This window comes from Bubalus bubalis, chromosome 1, assembly GCF_019923935.1.
Source record: "Bubalus bubalis isolate 160015118507 breed Murrah chromosome 1, NDDB_SH_1, whole genome shotgun sequence".
Taxonomy (NCBI): Eukaryota; Metazoa; Chordata; class Mammalia; order Artiodactyla; family Bovidae; genus Bubalus; species Bubalus bubalis.
Window position 1 is genome coordinate 38954081 of NC_059157.1, and position 16369 is coordinate 38970449.

The 16369-nt window shown below is 44.7% G+C and overlaps 1 pseudogene; it reads right to left on the minus strand.

The window, feature by feature from the left end:
* Nucleotides 1–10018: 10018 nt before the first annotated feature.
* LOC123332901 lies at nt 10019–11997 on the minus strand (annotated as a pseudogene).
* Between the last annotated feature and the right edge of the window lie 4372 nt (nt 11998–16369).

Here is a 16369-nt window from a genome sequence, read left to right on the forward strand (position 1 = left end):
ATTAAGGCTGATTTAAATTTGGTGGTGTGTGTCCATCGGAAAATGGGACAGTAGACAAAAGAGGTACCGATGTGGTCTAGGCAATGGCGTATGGATACTTTAATGTTTGCATTTCATGATTTTTGTAGGGTGATTTTCTTGAAGAGATCTCTAGTCTTTCCCATTCTGTTGTTTTCCTCTCTTTCTTTGCATTGATCACTGAGGAAGGCTTTCTTATCTCTCCTTGCTCTTCTTTGGAACTCCGCATTCAAATGGGAATATCTTTGCTTTTCACTTTTCTTCTTTTCACAGCTATTTGTAAGGCCTCCTCAGAGAGCTGTTTTGCTTTTTTGCATTTCTTTTCCATGGGGATGGTCTTGATCCCTGCCTTCTGTACAATGTCATGAACCTCCATCTATAGTTCATCAAGCACTCTGCAATATTGCTCTTTACAGCATCGGACCTTGCTTCTATCATCAGTCACATCCACAACTGGGTATTATTTTTGCTTTGGCTCCATCCCTTCATTCTTTCTGGAATTATTTCTCCACTTATCTCCAGTAGCATATTGGGCACCTACCGACCCGGGGAGTTCCTTTTTCAGTATCCTATCATTTTGCCTTTTCATACTGTGCATGGGGTTCTCAAGGCAGGAATACTGAGGTGGTTTTCCATTCCCTTCTCCGGTGGACCACATTCTGTCAGACCTTTCCACCATGACACTCCTGTCTTGGGTGGCCCCACAGCGTATGTCTTAGTTTCATAGAGTTAGACAAGGCTGTGGTCTGTGTGATTAGATTGACTAGTTTTCTGTGATTATGGTTTCAGTGTGTCTGCCCTCTGACGCCTTCTCGCAACACCTACCATCTTACTTGGATTTCTCTTACCTTGGACGTGGGGTATCTCTTCACAGCTGCTCCAGCAAAGTGCAGCTGCTGCTCCTTACCTTGTACAAGGAGTACCTCCTCACGGCCGCCCCACCTGACCTTAAATGTCCAGTAGTTCCTCTCAGCCCTCCTGCGCCCATGCAGCCACCACCCCAAAACTTACTGGCTTCTTTTATAAGCAATGGAAAAGTGGGGAGAGGGAGAACTTCTTTGACTTTCTTAGGTGGACATCATGCTTCCAACATTGCTCCTCCTCCAGATTGAGCAGGGGAGTTTTCTTGTCCCTTCCTGGTCAAGCTAGGTCCACAACTTAGTTCTACTATGTGTGCAGAGAGCATGTCTGGGGGTCATTGACTCACGGAGCTCACTGGGCAGATGTGGGTCTCATGCCACCATTGTTTTACTGTTTTGAGCCATGCCTCGTGCCTCTGCTGCATGGTTTGGTTGCTAAGCAATCTGCTTGGTTTTGGGGTTAAGCAAATCTCTCTCGAGTGATCACTAACTTACAGGGGTCTCCCATATTTTTCTGCTTGCAATCCCCTAGTGGGATTAACTATTTAATCACCTATTTGTCTCTTCACTCTGCCTCTATCAAAATGAGAGATGGCAAGGACAAACCACATGGGAAGCAGAGTTAGTATGAGAGCCCAGGAGGTAGGCGAGCCGCTCAGTTGTGTCCGACTCTTTGTGACCCCATGGACTGTAGCCTGCCAGGCTCCTCCATCCATAGGATTTCCCAGGCAAAAATACTGGAGTAGGGCGCCATTTCCTTCTCCAGGGGATCTTACCCCACCCAGGGACTGAACCCTGGTCTCCTGCATTGCAGGCAGACTCTGAGCAACCAGGGGATCCCCTTGGAAGCCCAGTTCAGTTCAGTTCAGTTCAGTCACTCAGTCGTGTCCGACTCTTTGGGACTCCATGAATCGCAGCACCCCAGGCCTCCCTGAAAGCCCAGACGTCCAGATAAAAAAAAAAAAAATCAGAGCTCTCACTCTTACTCTAGTCTTCCCAGCTCCGCTTTGGGGAGGAAGAATCATTACCCCCATTCTTTGGCTTAATAACTTGGCTAAAGTCACATGATTGGTAACAGACAGAGCAGCAACTCTGTCAAACCCAGGCCATCAGCTCCAACACTGCAGGGCTGTCAAGGCACAAAGCATGCCGGGACCTGGGTGAGGGGTCAGGAGAAGAGCCAGGGATGTAGGGAAGCACAGGTTAATCACGCCTGAGGCAGCAGGAGACCCCATCTGTGTTCAGGTGGGCCCCAGAGGCTTTCAAACCAGAGTCACAGAATCAAACATGGCTTCTCCTTCTTTGTAAGGACCTATTTCTTCATTTTGGCCGTGCTGGGTCTTCGTTATGCAGCGGGGGCTGCTCTTTGTTGCATGTGCAGGCTTCTTGTTGTAGTGGCTTCCTTGGGGATGAGCACGGGCTTTCCGGAACGTGGGCTTCGGCAGTTGTGGATCCCACGCTCTAGAGCACAGGCTCAGTAGTGTGGCATGTGGGGCTCAGTTGCCCTGAGGCATGTGGGATCTTCCTGGGCTGGGGATTAAACCCATGTCTCTTGCATTGCAAGGCAGATTCTTAACCACTGGACCACCAGGGGTGCCCCAGACATGGCTCCTTTAAGTGATTGGTCTCCTGGGTGTGGAGGCTGGATGGAGGAGAGGCCCTGTAATCTGGAGTAGTTTTTTATATATTCTACATAGCAGCCTTGTCAGCTGTAAGCATGACAAATATCTTCCCTCACCTTGTGCCTTAGTTTTTCACTCTCTGAATTTTCCACATTATTTTAAGGTGGTTAAGCGTGTCATATTTTTTCCTTTAGCGTTAGTACTTTGATGCCTTAAGAAATCTTTTTCTAGCCCAAAGGCATGAAGAGTGTTCAGTGTTGTCTTCTGAGGGCTTATTGATTTTCCTTTTACATCTAGGTTTATAATCATCTGGCAGTGATTTTTAATGTGCGCGTATGGTGTGACTAAGGGTAAAGGTTTATTTTTTCCATTATGAATATTTAATTGTGCCAGAACCAAGCATGGAGGAGACCATTTTCCTCCACTGTTATGCTGAGCCACTGTTGTTCAACTTTCAGCATCTGCATGGATCTCCTTGGGCATCTTCTGCTATTCTGTTTGTATATTCGTCTGCCCTGTTCCATTGGTATGTTTGTATCCTCACCATCTGGTCTAATCACAGTGGCTCTATAATTAGTCTCAAAACCAGTAAAGCAAGTTCTCCTGCCTTCTTTGCTAAGACTGCCTTAGCTATTCTTGGTCCTTTGAATTGCCACAAAAATTTTAGAATCAACTCATCAAGTTTCACTGCAAGAATCTCCTGGGATTTTCATGGTTTTGGGCTAGCACTGCAGCTTAATTGGGGGAAAATTAAAAGTTTAAAAATAATTAATCCTCCAATGCTTAAGCATAGCATTTCTACTTATTTAGGGCCTCTTTAAAAAATACTATATTCTTTACAGATAGAGATATTGTACATTATTTTTTAGATTTGTAACCAGGTATGTTTTATGCTCTTCTATAAGGTGTTTTTATTTTTATTTTTCCTGTTGATTGCAGAAGTAAAATTCTTTTTTTTCTTTTTGTATATGATCTCATGGACAGCAAATTTGCTAAGCTTTCCTGTTAATTCCTTTTAGACTGCCTACATATAATCATAATATCTGCAAATAGAGACAGGTTTTTTCCTTCCTTTCCAACGCTTCTACCTTTTGTTTGTTTCTTTCTTATCTTTTTCCCCTGGCTAGTGCCTCAAGTACAATGTGGAGTGATAATGACTAGCAGTTACGCTCATCTGATTGCCGTCTCGTGGAATGTTTCAGTGCTTGACCATTAAGTGTGCAGTGTGCTGTAGGCTTCTGTAAGTGCTCTTTATCAGGTTAAGGAAGTTTCCTCCAGTTCCTTGTTTGGTAGGAGTTCTTTCTTTCTTTTTTTCAATCATGAGTCAATGTTGAATTTTTTCCAATATTTTTCTGCATCTTTTAACATAATATAACCATAGACTGATTAGATAATGAGAACATTTAATCTCTATTCCTCTGTCAGTTAGTGATACATTTCTTGGAGAATTAAATGCAGCCATAATGGAATGGACATGTACACACTGCTATATATAAAATGGTATATATAAATGCTATATGTCCAACAAGGATGTATTGTATAGCACATGGAACTCTGCCCAGTGTTACACACCAGCCTAGATGGGAGGAGCATTTGGGGGAGAATGGATACATGTACATGTATGGGTGTGTTCCTTTGCTGTCCACCTGAAATTATCACAACATTGTTAATTAGCTATACTCCAATATAAAAGAAAAAGTTTAAATTAAAAAAAAAGTAACCATAAAAGTGCTATTTCCTCACCAAAAGAAAGATGACTAGCCTCAGAATCTTGAAAATGATTGAGATCACATAATCTAGTCTGATCTGATCTGATCTGATGCAGAGTATAGAACATATATTTTGAAGATGCAAGACATGACTGTTTTCCAGTGGAAAAGCCAAAGTCATCTGAACACACCATGACCAGTGCCCCTCCTCAGAGCAGTATCTACGAGATTTGCATCTGTGTGGTTTCCTGAACTGACATTTGCAGAAGAATGGCCTGTTCTTAGGAGGTATGAGCTGAAATATTTAGAGCTGGCTGAAATGTCACAAAGCTGGCAACTTCCTCTGTAATCACTCAAAGCAAATTAAATTTGCAAAGCGATTACAACTGGTGGATCCAGAGGGAGGGTGTATGGGTACGCACTGTACTAATCTTGCCTGCGTGTCCATCTGAAGCTTCTCAAGATGAAAGTCAGGTTGGGGGAAGGATGAAAAACATCATCAGAACCAAGATTTTTGATGTAAGAGAAGATTCATATAAAATTAAAAGGTTATATTAAAATCCTATAGCCTTAAATTTGAATTGGATGTATTAGTATAAAATCCGGACTTTCCCCCTCTTAACAAGAGTATATTTCTCAGCCCCACCCCTACAAATGCAGAGACAGTGAAGTAGCAATGAGCACCCCTAGCATACAGGCCATGGGTCATTACCTTTCCCACTAGAAAGAACCAGGATGTCTTACAGAAACAGCAGTTTCCAAGTATTGAGCGTGAGATGGACAAGATGAGTCTGGGGTATCTCGTTGTGCTAGATAGTAGAGAAGCTACCAAAGGCGGGTGAATGTCCAGAGAACACTGGCTCCAATTTGAGGGGGACTCCCTAGGCTAGGATGGAGCTTTTTCCATCCTGGCAGAGAATTATGACTACAAATGATTAAATACATAAAATATATAAACACATTAAACACACAAAAATATAATAGTAAATTATATTTTAAACACATCAAGTATAGAAAAATCCATGAGGTCATACTGATACTTAAAAAACAATATTATTTATACTTGGGGTTTGTTAAGATTCCAACTTATTACTCTGGAAATTGGAATATAGGAGAAAAGATCGAGTATTTATTCTGCCCTTCTTGTAGAAACTGTATTTTATGGTAAATAACCATTATATGAGTGAAATATTTATAGAAAATTTCCAGATAAATGAAGAATGGGTAATAGAATTGGAAAATCACATTTTGCACCCCTGAATGAAACCATAGAACTAAAACAATGTCAATGGATGGATTTAAAATATCTTTTGGAAAGCTTGGCAAGGAATTTGATGGTAGAGAATTATGGCTGAGACCAACTACACTCAATCATCAACTTTGTCCTCACTGTAAGTGACAGGATCAGAGGTTCATGGACCTCCTATTGTGATTCAGAGAAGGCACACCACCACCTAAGAAATACTCTGAACAAAAGCATGTTCACTGAAAAAAAATGCACAACCTACAAGTTGAGAGTTATGTTTATTCGGCCGGCAGTTTTAGGGAGAGCACCTCTCAGATAAAACTGTTTGAAAGAGGAAATGATGAACCCAGCATATATTCCAGGATATATAGGAATTTTTGCGATAACAACACGTAGTGAGAACAAGAGGTTACTGGTAATAAAAGAAAAACAGATATCCCCAGTTAAGGAATTTAGCACTTTTCTAGGTATGGGAAGATGCAGGAGTTTGGGCTCACTGAAATCATTCCTCGGCTCTCTGGGGCCCGGATCCTGTGTTTTCTCATCCTGAGTTTCCTCAAGCTGCACCATCGGGGTGGCTGCAGTCTGATGGCTACTAGATAGTGGGTATTTCTTGTTTCCTTCCTGAGTTCCCTCAGGGCTCACCAGCAGTTGAACCTGAAACTAATCAAGCTTCTACATCTAACAATTTACAGGAAATGCAAAAGTTAGAGAAACAAGTCAAACAACAACTCAAGGAAGCAATAAGTCAAACTCAGGACAGGAGATGCTAGGTAGGAAAAACAAACTAGTTTTTTTTTTACAAGATCTGATCTGATCTGAATGGCCTGAGGAGAAAGGAGGATTACAATTATAGGGAGAGAAAAGAGGCAAAACAACCAACAGTGGGCCTTGTTTGGATTCTGTATCAAAGAGATCAATTGCAAGAAAACATTTTTGAGAGGGCCAGATAAGTTTGAATATGGACTGGGTAATATCTGAGGCTTCTTGTTGACTTGATTAGGGTGCCAGCAATGTGGCAGTTATGCTGGAAGAGAAAGGGCCTCATCAGCTAAAGAAGCTCACTGAAGGGCTGAGCAGTGAAATGATAGGGTACCCTGGATTTGCTTCAAAACAGTCTAGCAAAAAGAAAAAGAAAGGGAAAATGCTCTGTGGTGACCTCAGTAGGAAGGAAATCCAGGAAAGAAGGGATACATGTATTCATGCAGCTGATTCACTTTGCTGCACAGTAGAGACCAACACAACGTTGTAAAGCCACTACAGTCCAATTAAAAAAGAAATGAATACATAAATAAAAATTAAAGAGTACACACTTCCCATTTCAGTCAAAAAAAGAAAAGGAAGAGAGAAATAAAGACATGAAAAGTACAGAGCTGAAAAACGATTTGCAAAATATTGATAAATACCAAGAAGAGAGGAAATAGGAATATGATGATTCATTATACGTTTGTGTGTATTTGACACTTGTCAGATGTGAGAGTTTAAAAAGAGAAGAAAAGGAAAGAAAGGAGTAGCGAGGAGGGAGAGAAAGAGAAAAGTCATGAGTTTAGTGATGCTACAAAGGTTATTCTTTTGTCTTTAAGTAACATCACGACTGGGCATTCGCCATAAGAAAGGAAGCAGCCACGGAGGACTTTACAAGCCCCTTCAGCCGCAGGGTCACCTCCGCCCCCCAGCCCTGTCCCTCAGGCGCTGTCGTGTGAGGAGGACGCCCGGAGCCCCAGGGCCCCCCAGGTCAGTCCGGGAGCAGGTCCGGGCGCGCCCGTCTCACAGGAGCGGAGCGCAGGTCTGCTCGTGGAGCCTGCTCCCCGGAGCCAAGTCGTCCCTGTGGGTTTGGGTGTGAGTCTCCGAGTCCTCTCCTGCTCTCTGCTCTTCCGAGTGAACAGCCCGGCTCCACGGCACCAAGAAAAGGAGCGGAGGGGGTGGGGGGAGCTGAGGGCTGCCGGGAAGCGCGCGGTGTGTGGGCCCCGCGCCCGCGGCGTCCGGCCGGCCGACCCCGCGGCTCCTCGTGTACAGCGCCCGCTTCTCGCACTTTTCAAAGGAGGATCGCAGGTCTCAAGTTCCGCCTGGCGCTCACTCCGCCGTGTCAGTGAGCACCTGCGTCTCTCCATTAACAGTCCAGGCTCTTTGCAGACTCGCGTTCAAGAGGAGTCCGGTCCCGCCTGACGCCCGGAACGTAGACCCGCCCGGTCCCTTCTCCGGCGCCGCCTCGGGCTCCAGGGCCGCCGGCACCTTCCGGCGCAGGACCTTCTCAGTAGCTGAAAGCCAGCGCTCTGACTGTTTGAGTCTCCGTTTTCCAACTTGCCATAAACCTCTTGTAGTTCAGGACCTCGAAGACACGTATTTCAGACGACTGAGGGACTTGATGGCGTCCCAGAGGTCAGGTCTGAAGGCCACAGACTTGTCTGGGCCGCGGTTCCGCCGTCAGGGAGGTCTCGCCGGGTCTGTTCTGCTCCAGCCTCCGGGGGTGTGGTCGTGGGGCGCGTTTCTGTTGAACTAGAGGAGATCCGAGCCTCCCGTCGTGGTGGCGCCGCAGGGACCGGTCCCCGGGAACAAGGGCCGAGGGCTGGGGCTGCTCCGGGCCGGACCGCCTGCCTCTCTGGACCGAGCTGAGTGCAGAAATTAGACAGACCACCAGCAACGCGGTATCCTGGGTGGCGGTGTGGGAAACCCCTCTCCCGCTGGCCCTTGGCAGCCGGTCACAGGGAGAAGGAGTGAGATGCTGTAGGAGAAGCAACAGGGCCTGAGGTTTGCAGCCTTAGGCAATTGGAGCCCACGATTTTCTTAGAGCTGCGTCCCAGCATTGTTGGCAGGAAGCTGAGTCCTCCCGGGCTGGAGGTTAGTCACTTTCCCTGGAGGCAACCCCGGGATTCAGTCTCTGGTCGGGGAATTCCCACATGCCATGGAGCAACTAAGCCTGTGCACCGCGACTACTGAGCCTATCCCCTAGAACCCAGGAGCTGCGGATACCAAAACCCGAGCACCTAGAGCCTGTGCTCTGCAACAAGAGAAGCCATCGGGATGAGAAGTGGTGGCACCATGACAAGAGTAGCCCCCACTCGCCACAACTAGAGAAAAGCCTGGGCAGCAACCAAGACCCGGCACAGTCAAAAATAAATAAATAAATGAATATTTTTTTTAAATGGGCAGAGAATCTGAATAGACATTTTCATAAAGAGGAGATACACATGGCCACATAAAAAGATACTCAACACCTCTAATCATCAGAGAAATGCAAATCAAATCCACAATGAGCTGTGACCTTGCACCTGTCTCAATGCCCTCACAAAAAGTTCTATGACTTGAAAAGGTTGTCCAGCATATGGAGAAAAGGGAACCCTAGCACACTGTTTGGAGAAGGCAATGGCCCCACTCCAGTACTCTTGCCTGGAAAATCCCATGGACGGAGGAGCCTGGAAGGCTCCGCAGTCCATGGGGTCGCTGAGAGTCGGACACAACTGAGCAACTTCCCTTTCACTTTTCACTTTCATGCTTTGGAGAAGGAAATGGCAACCCACTTCAGTGTTCTTGCCTGGAGAATCCCAGAGACGGGGGAGCCTGGTGGGCTGCCGTCTATGGGGTCGCACAGAGTCGGACACGACTGAAGCGAATTAGCAGCAGCAGCAGCAGCAGCAGCACACTGTTGGTGGGAATGCAAATTGGTGCAGCCACTATGAAAAAGAGTATTGAGGGTCCTAAAAGTGAAAAATAGAACTACTGTATGATCCAACAACCCCACTCCTGGGTGTGCAGCTCAAGAAAACAAAAATGCTATTTTGAAAAGATATGTGCACCCCAATGTCCATAAGTACTTTGTTTACAAAAGTCAAGATATGCAAGCTACCTACATCTCTATCAACAGAGTAAATAACAAATGATGTATATGTACAATGGAATATCACTTTGCTGTAAAAAAGAAATTTTGCCATTTGCAACAATATGGACAGACTTGCAGGGTCTTATGATTAGAGAAATAAGTCAGACACAAAAAGACAAATACTGTATGCTATCACTTATATGTGAAACCTAAAAAAAAAAAAAAACAAATGAAATAAGAAAACAAATAGACTCACAGAGAATAAAGCAGGGCTTACCAAAAGGAAGAGGGGAGGGGCAAACTGAAAACATGAGATCAAGGAATACTAACTACTATGTATAAAAAAATTTTAATTTAGCTACAAAGATAAATTGTACCACACAGGGAATATTTTATTATAACTTTAAGTGGAGTATAATGTTTTAAATTGGAGAAGGAAATGGCAACCCACTCCAGTGTTCTTGCCTGGAGAATCCCAGAGACGGGGGAGCCCGGTGGGCTGCCGTCTCTGGGGTCGCACAGAGTTGGACATGACTGAAGCGACTTGGCAGCAGAAGCAATGTTTTAAATAATTAAATCACTATGTTGTACACCTGGGCACCCTTGTCTTGTTCCTGACTTTAGGGGAAATGCTTTCAATTTTTCACCATTAAGGATAATGTTTGCTGTGGTTTGTCATATATAGCTTTTATTATGTTGAGGTATGTTCCTTCTATGCCTGCTTTCTGGAGGGTTTTTATCATAAATGGATGTTGAATTTTGTCAAAGGCTTTCTCTGCATCTAATGAGATAATCATATGGTTTTTAAGCTGATTTCTTGAACGTCAGTTTCCTCCAGGGGCTCCTCCGACCCAGGAGCTCCAGGACTGGTATCTCCTGCAGGCTCGCCATGGGCTGCATCCACACCTGCGGGGTCAACCCCCAGGGACCTCCTGGCGCTACCCCCATCACCTCCTTCCAGTTCATTCTTCTGGATGTAAAGAGGACATAGGCACTCTGGGTAGATGCATGGCACAGGGGGTGACCTTAGCATCGTCCATCTTGTACCACTGGCCATTTCCAGCTCTTACGCAACAAAAGTAATGTCCTTGGTGACAGCTCTTCCCGGAGTGGACCAGCACGGCATAGAGCACATAATCCAGGTGTCCTACTTTCTGCTCAGAACATCAAGTAGAACATCAGTAGAACATCAAGGCATCCAGGATATCTCACTTGCTTGTGCATTTTGTCACCTGTGCAACCTGAGAGCCGCTTTAGCATGAGGATCAGGACCTTGGGGGGGCGTGGTGCAGAGTCAACCTCTTGGTGGCCCGCACCTTCTGGAGACATATGCTACAATGATAGGCATTGCCACCGTCTAGCTTCTTGGGCTTCACCAGCTCTCTCAAAGCTTGGTTCATACTCTGAGTTGCCATGATATCCAGTGGATGTCCAGACATGGGTCAAAAGTGTCTGAGACACCAAGGCAGTGGAGACACTGGATCTGAGATCTCCAGGACCCTCCAAAGATCTGACAGATGAGGGTGCTGTCCTCAGAGGCATGATCTAACAGCTCATAGGCACTCAGACACGCTTGCTGCATGATGTCCAGGGGAGTATCAGAAACTCGTGGGCATCTTCCTGCTTATATCTGTGGAAACTAGCAACCAGGTCCTTCCAGGGCCAGATCACCTCTCCAGAATGAAGGAGGGCTCGGGTGATGTGAGCTTGCATAGCACACAGCACACAGATATGGTAGGGACAGATGGTCCATGCTGCTGAAACAGCATGAGCTGCCCAGGGCCCGCTTGTTGCTCAGGCACTAGAGCACTGCATTCATAGAGCAGGTGTTCCCCATGTTCGAAGCCCAACTCCCAGCTCATGTCTCTTTCAGCTCGGAAGTGGGTCTCAGATTTCACAGGTGACAAAATGCACAAGAAAGTGAGATATCCTGGGTGCCCTGATGCACAGCCGTGCGTGTCTGACATGTAACCACTGGACTGCCAAGGAATTCCCCAAAGATAGTTTTTTAAATGGTGAAACTATAACACATTTAGAAAGATGAAAACTTATTGGGAATCATCGACATTCATCCCAAGTATTTGAAAGTAGAAGTCAACTCAAGATGTATGAAAAAGAACACCTGAAATGAAAGGTATGAGAAAGAAGTTGGATAGATCATAGATATTTGACGGTAGGAGTTCTACTAACATTTATTCTTTTAGAGCACTTCTTCAGTCCTTGAACCCCAGGTCTGGTCCTGGGAGTCCCCAGATCTGAGCCCAAGGCTTGGTCTCTGCCTCCAGAGTTACTGGGTTATAGAAATGGAAAACATGCTCTGAGGGGTTTGGTGTGAAACCGCACCTCCGGAGGTCCACACTCCAGTTTCTATCTAAATAAAGATCTCCAACTGCAGGCAGAGGTTCAGTCCTGGAGGCATGAAGTTTCCAGACCAAGTGTAGTTGCTCTGTTTTCTCCTGAGGCCTCTGTTTTTAGAGTGTGACCAGCATCCTTCAGTGGCCTGCCCGTCCTTAGACTCTGGGGTCTCTTGCTTTTCTTCTAAAGGCACCAGTCTGCTGAGATGAGGGTATGACTTTAACCTAAACACTGCTTTATCTGCCCCTTCTCCATAGACATGAAGGACATGGCAACCCACTCCAGTGTTCTGCCTGAGAAATTCCATGGACCGAAAGCCTGAGAGGCTACAGTCCATGGGCTCACAAGGAGTCTCCATAGACAGCCACATTAGGGTCTCTTCAAGTTTTATTGATTTATTTTTAATTTAGGGGCCACATTTTGCAACATGTTACCACAACCAAGAATGGAACCTGCACACCCTGCCTTGGAAGGCAATGTCTTAACCACAGGACCACAAGGAACGTCCTCCATTCTGGTCTCTTCAATGTGATCAGATCAGATCAGATCAGATCAGTCGCTCAGTTGTGTCCAACTCTTTGTGACCCCATGAATAGCAGCACACCAGGCCTCCCTGTCCATCACCAACTCCCGGAGTTCACTCAGACTCACATCCATCGAGTCACTGATGCCATCCAGCCATCTCATCCTCTGTCGTCCCCTTCTCCTCTTGCCCCCAATCCCTCCCATCATCAGAGTTTTTTCCAATGAGTCAACTCTTCACATGAGGTGGCCAAAGTACTGGAGTTTCAGCTTTAGCATCAGTCCTTCCAAAGAAATCCCAGGGCTGATCTCCTTCAGAATGGACTGGTTCAGATCTCCTTGCAGTCCAAGGGACTCTCAAGAGTCTTCTCCATCACCACAGTTCAAAAGCATCAATTCTTCGGCACTCAGCCTTCTTCATAGTCCAACTCTCACATCCATACATGACCACAGGAAAAACCATAGCCTTGACTAGACGAGCCTTTGTTGGCAAAGTAATGTCTCTGCTTTTGAATATGCTGTCTACGTTGGTCATAACTTTCCTTCCAAGGAGTAAGCGTCTTTTAATTTCATGGCTGCAGTCACCATCTGTAGTGATTTTGGAGCCCAGAAAAATAAAGTCTGACACTGTTTCCACTGTTTCCCCATCTATTTCCCATGAAGTGATGGGACCGGATGCCATGATCTTCGTTTTCTGAATGTTGAGCTTTAAGCCAACTTTTTCACTCTCCACTTTCACCTTCATCAAGAAGCTTTTTAGTTCCTCTTCAATTTCTGCCATAAGGGTGGTGTCATCTGCATATCTGAGGTTATTGATATTTCTCCCGGCAATCTTGATTCCAGCTTGTGTTTCTTCCAGTCCAGCGTTTCTCATGATGTACTCTGAATAGAAGTTAAATAAACAGGGTGGCAATATACAGCTGAATAGTTGAACATATGAATTTGGTAGGAGATAAAATCTGGCTTCTAAAAGTTCATTCTTTTTTGTGTTTTTTATGTTTTAAAAACTGGCTTTTATTTTTTATTGATTTTTTTAGTTGAAGTACAGTTAATTTACAGGATTATAAACCTTTCAGGTGCAGCACTTAGTACTTCAATATTTTTAATGGATCATACTCCATATAAAATAATTATAAAATATTGGCCATATTCCCTATGCTTGTACATTACATCACTATTAGTTATCTATTTCACACCTGGTAGAATCAAGAATTGGAATATTCCAGGAAGCTCCTCAGGATAAAATGATACCTTGTGGTACAGCTGAAAACACTTTTCTAAAGAGCATCTCACCTCAATGTTCTGTATCAACAACCACAATGTACTAGCTATGACAAACCTAGACAGCATATTAAAAGGCAGAGACATTACTTTACCAACAAAGGTCTGTCTAATCAAAGTTATGGATTTTCCAATAGTCATGTATAGATATGAGTATTGGATCATAAAGAATGCTGAGTGCCAAAGAATGGATGCTTTTCAATTGTGGTGTTGGAGAAGACTCTTGAAAGTCCCTCGGACAGCAGGGAGATCAAACCCATAAACCTGAAAGGAAATCAGTCCTGAATATTCATTGGAAGAACTGATGTTGAAGCTGAAGCTCCAATACTTTGGCCACCCAATGGCAAAGAACTGACTCCTTGGAAAAGACCCTGGTGCTGGAAAAGATTGAAGGCAGGAGGAGAGGGGACGACAGAGGATGAGATGGTTGGATGGCATCACCAACTCAATGGACATGAGTTTGAGCAAGTTCTGGGAGTTGGTGATGGACAGGGAAGCCTGGTGTACTGCAGTCTATGGAGTCCCAAACAGTCTGACACGAATAAGCAACTGAACTGACTGAATAACAATGTACTATAATATACAATAATGGGAATAAAGAAGATTAACAACAATAACAATTAAGGCAGCAATGAACATGGGGAGGGAGATGTACTCATTATATTAATGATGATAATAAACCTACAGTGATGGGAGATGAGAGACAGGTTTTTACCGAGTGAGTGACAGGGTCATGACATCAGTTCTCAGGGGCAGCAGAGCTCTAGATTTAACAGGGAAATACATTCTGGGGGCACAGCCTAGGAGCAGGAAGAGAAAGGAATCCACTTATACATGAGGACCAGGGCACTTAACCCCGTTGCCAGCCTTATATGGAGGGGTTTCTGGGCACAGAGAGACCTGGTCCAGGTCCCCCACAGGACACCACCGGCTCTCCAGAGTGAGGACAGCTGGCTGGCAGGGTGGCTGCCTCCTGGGAGGCAGGGTCCTGATCCACACCCGCCAGCAGCACCACTCGGTACTGACTGTCAGCTCCCAGTGTCACTCCCCCTCAGTTCAGTTCAGATCAGTCGCTCAGTCATGTCCAACTCTTTGCAACCCCATGGACCGCAGCACACCAGGCCTCCCTGTCCATCACCAACTCCTGGAGTTTACTCAAACTCATTGAGTTTAATAATCCATTGAGTCTGTGATGCCATCCAACCATCTCATCCTCTGTCATCCCCTTCTCCTCCTGCCCTCAATCTTTCCCAGCATCAGGATCTTTTCAAATGAGTCAGCTCTTCATATCAGGTGGCCAAAGTATTGGAGTTTCAGCTTCAACATCAGTCCTTCCAATGAACACCAGGACTGATTTCCTCTGGATGGACTGGTTGGATCTCCTTGCAGTCCAAGGGATTCTCAAGAGTCTTCTCCAGCACCACAGTTCAAAAGCATCAACTCTTCGGCACTCAGCTTTCTTTATAGTCCAATTCTCACATCCATACATGACTATCAGATAAACCATAGCCTTGACTAGACGGACCTTTGTTGGCAAAGTAATGTCTCTGCTTTTTAATATGCTGTCTAGGTTGGTCATAACTTTCCTGCCAAGGAGTAAACATCTTAATTTCATGGCTGCAGTCACCATCTGCAGTGATTTTGGAGCCCAAAAATGTAAAGTCTGCCACTGTTTCCACTGTTTCCCCATCTAATTGCCAGATGCCATGATCTTAGTTTTCTGAATGCTGAGTTTTATGCCAACTTTTTCACTCTCCTCTTTCAGCTGGCCGCATTCCTGCCATCCACCCTGGCTGAGCTTGCGTGTGTGCTTGGACAGTGCTTACTGATGGCTGAGGTGAAGCCAGGTTTCTGATTGCATGGATTTCTTCCTCATCTTTTCACTATATGTTTATTTTGAGATCACTTCCTAATAAATACCCAGCACATGAAGCGCCATTTCCTCTGCCCTCTGGTATCCAAAACTGTGATGAAAGTGATAAGATTCCAGGGAAAATCGGGCTCACAACAGAAGGAGTCAACTTCTGCTCAGGATGAAAACTGATGACACCTCATGAGACTTGAATTTTGATCGGACATGAGCTTTGCTGGCAAGAATCATGTCTATGAATTAATGGGGACAAAACACAAGATTGTTTGAGGTGGGGAAAAGTGCTGATAAGCTCTACCCTCAACCTGGATTAAAGAGGGTATGAGAGGGAAACCATTAGAAATAAAAGGAATCCAAATTGTTTGCTTATCTTTTTTTGTTTCGTTTCAAATTTCAGGTTGGGTGATGTCATAATATATTTAAATGCCAAGAGGAGGGTTCAGAGAGAAGGAGCAGTTTAAAGTGTGTATGATTGGTTTGCAACTCATACAACTCAATATCCAAAAAAAAAGTAATAAATAATTGAGCAGAGGTCTGAACAGACATTTTTACAAAGAAGAAATATGCCACAGGCACATGAAAAGAAGCTCAACAATGCTAATCAAAGAAATGGAAGTCTTATCCACAATGAGATTTCACCTCACACCTGTCCCGGTTATCAACAGAATTCTATGGCTAGCAGGTGTTGGCTAGAATATGGAGAGAAGGGAACCCTCCTACACTGTTGGTGGGACTGCAAATTGGTGTAGCCATTGTGGAGAACAGTACGGAGGTTCCTGAAAACAGAACAACTTTATGATCCAAAATTCCTTTCCTGGGTAAAATCTGAGGAAAGGAAAACACAAGTTCAAATAGATAAATGCACCTCTCATTTCACACTAGTATTATTTACAACAGCCCAGATATGGAAGCACCTAAGTGTCCATCCACAGATGAACAGATAATACCCTCCTGGTCCATCCTTGTTTTTGCAAATGGTAAATTGCTTTCATTTTTATGACTGAGTAATATTGCATTGTGTATTATGCCAAGTGAAATAATTCAAACAGAGAAATACAAATATTATGTG